Raw genomic sequence first — 8755 nt, forward strand, 5'->3', positions numbered from 1 at the left:
TTCTGTTCTAATATTGTAAAGTCTACTGTTGCATCTGGAAGTATCCAAGGTGGAATTGAAGGTAATGGAACCGTTGGAACCACATTTAATTGTGCTATGCTGATTTGTAATGCTCTCTGGGTCACTGTCCATCCAAAACTTTTTGTTTCCCTTCTCTCCTTTTCCCAGCATGGTTTGACAGTAACTTGTGCTGGGTGTTCTTGACTGTGGCCCTGTAGGTTAATCCAGTAATTCAATGAAAGCTGTATCCTTCTCATCTCTAGAGGCATCTACCCCATTTCAACCTGTAATGCTGCCGTTGGAGTTATTTTTATTGCATCTGTACATATTCTCAATGCCTGATATTGAATGTTGTCTATTTTCTTAAGAGAAGTACTTGATGCGGACCCATACACCACAGAACCATAATCTAACACAGATCTAATTAACCCAGTGTATATAGCCTTCAAAGCTGTTCTATCTGCCCCCAATCACATCCAACTAAACATCTCGTTACATTAAGTATCTTCTTACATTTGTCCACTACTTTCTGAATATGAACCATCCATGTAATCCTCTCATCAAACCATAAACCTAAAAATTTATAGTATTTTACTCTCTCCAATTCCTGGTTATATAATTTTAGTTTAACCTCACTACCAATTTTCTTCCTAGCCCTGCAGAAGTGAAGCGTGCGCCTCTTTCCACCAAAGATCATAGAGCGGAGCAAGATGCTCCACTCCGACGTAAACCAACGCACTGACGTTAGTACGTAACGGAACGTCACGGCCGCCATTTGTTAATGCAAAAAGCGACTTCCGGTATGTGCTCTCCGCTCTATCATCTTTGTGTAATCAGTGTTGGAGGGAACAGTGTTTGATACAGCTCATCTACAGGGCTGCCAACATTGGGTGAGAGTTTGGAGTGAGAAATTGCGGAGCATAGCGACCGGGGGTGGGAGGAAGGAGGGTGTCCCCCTCCAATTGGTACGGAACATTTGCATTTTTCAGCTTGAAATTGTGCAACATGGTGCATACTGTAGCGAGTCTTTTAACGTACACTTGAATGCAATATATTATAGCAATGTTACAAAATTTTGAGATTTAAAAAATCAAGTCGTTAATTTATCCCATCAGATAAAGCATAAAAATAAGTTTAATTTGACACCTAATTCACTTTCATATCTTCAGTATTAAAAAAAGTTATGGCCATTTTCATACTCAGAAATTGGCATCTTGTTCCCTATTGGGGGGTTGCACGAAAGGTCACTGGGTCAGAGGGCTCGACGCACGGAGCCGCTAAATCCATCTGGAGGACATCCGTCACTTCCGGTATATGTTATTAATGCTAAAAACGCGTACTACCTGTTAAAAACCACCAAAATGTTGAATTTTTGCGCTGAAAAAATTTGTGGGAGTCGGGGTAAGTGTGAGAGACATGTACCCAACTTCAGAATTCCAAAAGTGAAGCGGAATGAAGGTATAGAGAAGCGAGAACTGAAGGGACAACAGCAGCTAAAGTGCTTGGTAAACATTGGCCATGCAGATATCGGAATTGAAAATTTTGGGAATTATCGCGTTTGCTCACTGCATTTCATCAAGTAAGGCATTATTTGTGTTTTTTCTTGATTCCTTTGGTATCTAAAAATTCTCAGAAGTGATAAATCTGGCTGTAAATTTTTCTTCCGATGCGTTTTCATTTTGTATGTAAAAACCCACGGGAACCATGGGCGATTTAAAAAAATTACTGCCAGATTTATCACTTCTGAAACTTTTTAGATGCCAAAGGAATCAAGAAAAAACACCTTAGTTGATGAAATGCAGTGAGCAAACGGCCAATGTTCGCCAAGCACTCTGTCTGTCGTTGTCCCTTCAGCTTTCGCTTCTATCTGCCGTAATTTCTCCTCACTTTTGGAATTCTGAAGTAGGCTAAATGTCTCTCATGCTTATCCCGATTTCCATAATTATTTACAGCGCAAAAGTTGACAATTTCAGCAGGTTTTAACGGGCCCGCTACGCTGGAAACAATGGTAAGTGCCTACCTGCAGTTCATCGCGTGTAATCCATTTGGAGTAGCGTAGCAACAGTATGGGTCATGGGTCGTGACCCGACTGCCGTGAAACCTAGCTATTGCTTTTTCATTGACTTAACACAAAAGCTGTGATCGAGAACATTTAAATAACTTTCTTAAAATTTAAGAGAACTGAAATAAATTTTCAGTTATTATAGATTGAAGCATTCTGAAACAAATATGAAACAATCTTACTTAGATGACTTGAAATTAAAGCATATAATTAGTTACCTAAATTAGTTACAAAATTCAATTACTAGATCTAAGCATCTATCCATTTCTTAAGAATAGGTTAACATTTGTAAATAGCCTAAGTGTCCAAATAACATTCACACAAGAATTCAGAATATAACATAATTTTTAAATCTCATTGTCATGGGTTTATAGGCCAAATGGAAGGAATTTAATGTTTAATACCTGTAAATTAATGGCCATTTAAATCAGCTTGCGAATGGGATTTTCTGGAACGGGACCATTTAGAACGTTGAGGTTGCAAATAAAAAACTGAAAAGTGTGGCGTGCAAAAGTATTCAGCCCCCTTTACTCTGATACCCCTAAATAAAATCCAGTGCAACCAATTGCCTTCAGAAGTCACCTAATTAGTAAATAGAGTCCACTTGTGTGTGATCTAATCTCAGTATAAATACAGCTGTTCTGTGAAGGCCTCAGAGGTTTGTTAGAGAACATTAGTGAACAAACAGCGTCATGAAGCCCAAGGAACACACAGACAGGTCAGGGATAAAGTTGTGGAGAAGATTAAAGCAGGGTTAGGTTATAAAAAAATATACCAAGCTTTGAACATCTCACGGAGCACTGTTCAATCCATCATCCGAAAATGGAAAGAGTATGGCACAACTGCAAACCTACCAAGACATGGCCGTCCACCTAAACTGACAGGCCGGGCAAGGAGAGCATTGATCAGAGAAGCAGCCAAGAGGCCCATGGTAACTCTGGAGGAGCTGCAGAGATCCACAGCTCAGGTGGGAGAATCTGTCCACAGGACAACTATTAGTCGTGCACTCCACTAATCGGGCCTCCAACAAATATAATTCAGGACCAGGTCTGGAAAAAAACCCGTTTTAACCCCGCCCCTCCCCCCCTCTCAAACGCGCCAAAATCGCGCACACGGCCAGTGGCAGAATTACAGCGCCGCTGAAGGTAAGTTTTGTAACATACCTACATAGGCCATCGGCTCTTTGAGCGAGCACTGCCATTCAATATGATCATGGCTATTCATCTAAAATCAGTACCTCTTTCCTGTTTTTCCCCCATATACCTTGATGTCGTTATATTGAATATATATGCCTTAAATTGGATTGGAGCATTTTTGAAAGGGAGGAGGCTGTGCGATCACTGATCACTGGCCTTGGGGGTACCCAGTGAGGGAGTGGAGCAACCGAGTGGGGAGAGGATGTGGAAGAAGGGTGTCTCCCCTCCCAGAGCAGGAACTTTTTGAAATTTGTTGTATTAAAATCATATTTTAATGCACTGTAGAAGTATGATTTCAATGTTTTTTGTATGAAGTATTTTTAAGAGGTAACTTTTTAAGGGTAACTTTATCCACACAAAGGGTGATGGGCGTATGGAACAAGCTGCCAGAGGAGGTAGTTGAGGCAGGGACTATCCCAACATTTAAGAAAAAGTTAGACTGATACATGGATAGGACAGGTTTGGAGGTATGGACCAAAAGCAGGTAGCGTAGCTGGGACATGTTGGCGGGTGTGGGCAAGTTGCGCCGAAGGGCCTGTTTTCACACTGTATCACTCTATGACTACATTATACCTCCACCACGCATGAATGCTTCAAAATCAAGTGATCGAGTTTTATTGCCATATACTCAAGCATAGAAACATAGAAAATAGGTGCAGGAATAGGCCATCGGCCCTTTGAGCCAGCACTGCCATTCAATATGATCATGGCTATTCATCTAAAATCAGTACCTCTTTCCTGTTTTTCCCCCATATCCCTTGATGTCGTTAGCCCCAAGAACTAAATGTAACTCTCTTGAAAACATCCAGTGAATTGGCCTGCACTGCCTTCTGTGGCAGAGAATTCCACAGATTCACAACTCTCTGCGTGAAGAAAGTTTGTTCTCATCTCAGTCCTAACTGCCCCCCCCCCCCTTTATTCTTAAACTGTGACCCATGGTTCTGAACGCCCCCAACATCGGGCAAACACTCGCCACCCCCGCTCACCGTCCGCATCTGTCCCCGCCGCTGCTTCTGCTTCCAACACCCGCAGCCCATGCAGTTGATATGAGTTTTGAAATTTTCGTTCATCACAGGATCTCTCACAACAGAGTGAGAGAAATTAGTGATCAGCGAGAGAATTTGGTGAAATGCGTGATTCTCACGCTCAATGCATAGGAGTTGGCAGCCCTGCCTCTCTATCCCCCTCTCCCCCTCTCTCTCCCCCTCTCGTTCCCCCTGTCCCCCTCTCTCCCACTCTCTCCCTCCCCTCTCTCTCCACCTCTTTTTCTCTCCCTTCTCTCTCTCCCTCCCACCTCACTCTCATCCCTCTCTCTCTCCCCTCTCCCCCCCCCTCCCCTCTCCCTCTCTCCCCTCTCTTTCCCCTAACTCTCTCTCCCCTCTCTTTCCCCTAACTCTCTCTCCCCCTCTTCTCTCTCTCCCTCTCTCCTCTCTCTCCCCTTCGCTTCCCCCTCTCGCTCTCTTTCTCCCCGCTCTCTATCCCTCTCCACACACTCTCCCCTCTCTGTCTCTCTCACCTCTCTCTCTTCCCCCTCCTCTCTTTCATCTCTCTCTCCTCTCTCTCCCCCATTACTCCCTCCCACCTCACTCTCCCCCTGGCTCTCTCTTTCTCCTCTGGCTCTATCTCCTCTTTCTCTTTACCCCCCCCCCATCTCGCTTTCTTTCCCCCGTTTCTCTCTTTCCCTCTCTCCCTCTTCCCCCTCTCTCCCATTCTCCTACCCTCTCCTCCCTCTCCACCCCCTCTCTCTCTTCCCTCACCCCTCTCTCTTCCCCCCCTCTCCCACCTCACTCTCTCCCCTCTCGCTCCCCTACCTCTCTATCCCCTCTCTCTCCCCCCTCTCTCTCCCCCGTCTCCCTGTCTCCTTCCCCCCTCTCTCTCTCCACCTCCCTTTGAGAGTCTGTCCCTTCGGCACAGAGACTCTCGTGGCAGCGGCACATGCTTCCGCGACTCTTGCACTGCTCCATGGCCGGAGCTGCAGCGAGCGACTCGTCAGCCCCGCAAACACTCACAGCCCGGCAAACACTCGCCAGTCCCGGCTCCCCGCATCTGTTCCCGCCGCTGGTTCTGCTCCCATTCCTCCCTCAGCCCCTGCTCTCCAACACCCGCTGACCATGCAGTTTATCCGAGTTTTGAAATTTTCGTTGGTCACTGAATTTCTCACCACAGAACGAGATAAATTTCTGATCAGCGTGAGGGTGTGAGAGTTTGCTTGAGGGCGTGATTCTCACGCTCAAAGCGTGAGAGTTGGCAGCCCTGCATCTATCGCCTCACATATTTTATTTAATTATATTGTAAATGTTTTCCCCGTTCCCCCATTTCCGTACGCAGCGTCTCGACGGCATACGCAGCGTCTTGACGGCGTACGCCTAGCGCGTGGCGCTACGCCATGACGTCAGGCAGCCCCCCCCCCTTGCAACCGCGCGTTGCGGGAACAGACCCAACGGGTCTGCACTTGTTCTAGTATATTTATATGAATGCGTGTTTGTGTGTGCCTGCTATCTGATTTGTCAGATGATGTACATACACCATAAAGGTAATTATATATATATATAATTATACACATATAAATATATGCAAATATATAAATATTTTTCCATTCTATATTAGCGTAACACAATGTAGTGCATACATACCTACATATTTAAATTCAGTCGATAAGTTGGTCAAATAACATGGGGACCTACTTGCTTTTTTTTGAGACATGGATTTTTAAAATGTGAATGTCTCATAATGACACATTTGTGGGTCAGCAGTATATTGCACCAACCCCCACAATTTCAAATAACTCTAAATTGAACTTTATAAAAAAGGAAAACACTTTTTATTTCTGTCATTTATGGTAATATTTACATAATTTACATCATTTTGTGCACGACATAGTGTTTTGAAAGTGATGTGAAATTCAACATATTTCAGACAATAATAGCCCCACCCCTTGCTTACCCCAAAGAACAAAATTTCCAACATATACAATAATAAATAAATCGTCATTTGCACAATTTTGTGTGGGTAACGGGAGGTTCTCATTCTTCCTCTTGAGTAACCTGCGTTGGGAAAACAGACGTTTTGGCGTGTTCGGGATGTCAAATAGCGTTGAACTCCATTGCAATTTAGCCTGTTATTGGTCTGCCTGTTGGAAGACTGGTCAAGTTCAGTGTTCAGAACAGAGACAGCAGGTGGTTAACAAGTACACCGGAGTTCGGTGTAGGACATCTTGTCGACGAGTATTCTAGGCCCGCTGTCGACATCTGAAATGACAGAAAATCTCATATAGGAAGAAGAAAAAAAATGATTATAACTACATATCTGCAGAATGGATGATATATCACTTAAGTGCAATTGAGTTCAGTTGTGTAGGGAGAGGAGAGAGAGAGGAGAGAGGAGAGAGGAGAGAGGAGAGAGGAGAGAGGAGAGAGGAGAGAGGAGAGAGGGGAGAGGGGAGAGGGGAGAGGGGAGAGGGGAGAGGGGAGAGGGGAGAGGGGAGAGGGGAGAGGGGGGAGGGGGGAGGGGGGAGGGGGGAGGGGGGAGGGGGGAGGGGGGAGGGGAGAGAGGGAGAGAGGGAGAGAGCACACACACACACACACACACACACACCCCGGACCGCACCATTACACCCTTCTTCACGGCGGTTCTGTGATGTCTCGGCTCTGACAATTCAAGGGATCTAACCAGTTAAAACACTGAGAGCCGTCCAGGGCCGCTGCGCTCCCCAACTCGAATCTGAGCTTAAAATCTCGTGATGGGCCTGAAGTGTCCTACGGACCATATTTTGGAGACTCCTGCCTTACAAGAACAAAACCAAAAATGTACAGAAGAACAAAAATTGCTGACTTTATTATTGTGGTAAGTATAGATCTATTAAAAACAATCTAGTAACTTTCTAATGTACCAACAAACCTAGTTTCCCAATGAGTGTTGAGGGGAACAGAAAATAACATTTTCATGACAGAATATTGACAGAAAATAATATTTCCTCACCTTTCTTTGTTGTTGGGGAACCTGAGGAAAGACAGGTTGAGTCGTCCACATCAGCAATTAGAGCAATTTATACCGAACAGTGAGCGGTAGCTGTGGACGCTATGACAGTGTGGGGGCAGCCCGATAAAATGGCGTCAACAATCACACATGTGATACTATGCTTTTTTCGCTGAGTGGCGCATCTTGCTCCGCTCTATAATCTTTGCTTTCCACCAGGGTCCAATCCGCTACCAACCCTCGCTATAGGATCTTTGCTACCGACTGCCCGCCTCTTTCCTTTTTGGGTTACTTACACAGTTTGCTCCCTCCCATTCAACTCCCCTCTCCTGTCCTCCGGCCATGCCCTACTGCACTAATCCCTCAGAAGTTTGGTCCAGCCAACGCCAAAGCTCTGTGGGGGAGAACCACAGTCTAGGATCCTTCTGCTGCTGGACATTGGGGGCAGGGTATGGTGTGGACGCCCCTCAAACGAGAGAAGGGATGTCACCCCAAGGGCCCCATGAGTGGCAAGGGTGCCAGGTATATTTTTTGGGAACACTACCAAGTATAATGCTAACAAATATATCTTTAGCCTTGGAAAATGTCAGAGAAATTTTGCACAGTTCTTGTTTTGTACATATTTTCAAAAGTGATAGGAGCAGAATTGCGCAGTAAGAAGTGCAAAAGAACTAATGGATCGCTCACACAGGGCCAGCTCTGATGTTTATCTCGACTTACTCAACCTGCGGAACATCGTCCGCAACCCTCTCCTGGGATCTTCAGCTGAATGGCTCATCACGGCGAACCCGCTCCACCCTGCCTATGGCCAAGCAACTACTAGAACCACAAGTTTGTGCACCGTCAGGGATCCAATCCCAGCTCCAACGCCATCGCGACATACAAAGAAAATACTACGATAAAACCAGTTCTCCGCTTCAACTACTCAACAAGGGGCAAATTGTCCGCTTACAGTCACTCCGAGGTTACGACCGCCTCGGAGTCATTCTGGGGTCAACCGCAGAGCCACGCTCGTACTTGGTCAGTATTAACAACGGCATCTATCGGCAAACCCGCCAACAGCTCCTCCAGGTTAATGAACCGGCATCTCCACGTCCTTACCCGGACCAGCCCACCGTTTTGCCTCCACGAATGCCACTCCAGCGATTCCTCTGCCGGTGCCAGCTCCAGGCCTGCCTTCCCCGGTGCCCCCACCTCCACCGGTGTCTTCTCCACGTTCACCCGATAAGGGACTTGCTCCCTCAGAGAAGGATGAGCCGCACGAGGGGTACTACCGTGCATGTGCAGGCCGTGTCTGCAAGCCAAACCCGCTGATTGGGACATTCACTGGCTACACTTGAACTGTGCATGACCCGTCTTGTTTTATGTGCTCACATATGCACAAGCATGTACACGTAAAATAATAAATGCCGCACCTTATGCTGTTTTTTTGCAATATGCTCCACTAACCACTCTATATATGCTTTACTTCTTTAAGAGGAAGGATGTAGATTAACCATTATTAATCCATGCCATTTATAAT

The 8755-nt window shown here is 45.7% G+C and overlaps 1 long non-coding RNA gene across 1 annotated transcript; it reads right to left on the minus strand.

The window, feature by feature from the left end:
• Positions 1–6145: 6145 nt before the first annotated feature.
• Positions 6146–8494, minus strand: LOC116971722. The gene is made up of 2 exons (XR_004411587.1): positions 8335–8494; positions 6146–6506 (listed from the first exon to the last, which is right to left on the minus strand). It is a non-coding gene; the product is annotated as an uncharacterized LOC116971722 (long non-coding RNA).
• Between the last annotated feature and the right edge of the window lie 261 nt (positions 8495–8755).

This window comes from Amblyraja radiata, chromosome 4, assembly GCF_010909765.2.
Source record: "Amblyraja radiata isolate CabotCenter1 chromosome 4, sAmbRad1.1.pri, whole genome shotgun sequence".
Taxonomy (NCBI): Eukaryota; Metazoa; Chordata; class Chondrichthyes; order Rajiformes; family Rajidae; genus Amblyraja; species Amblyraja radiata.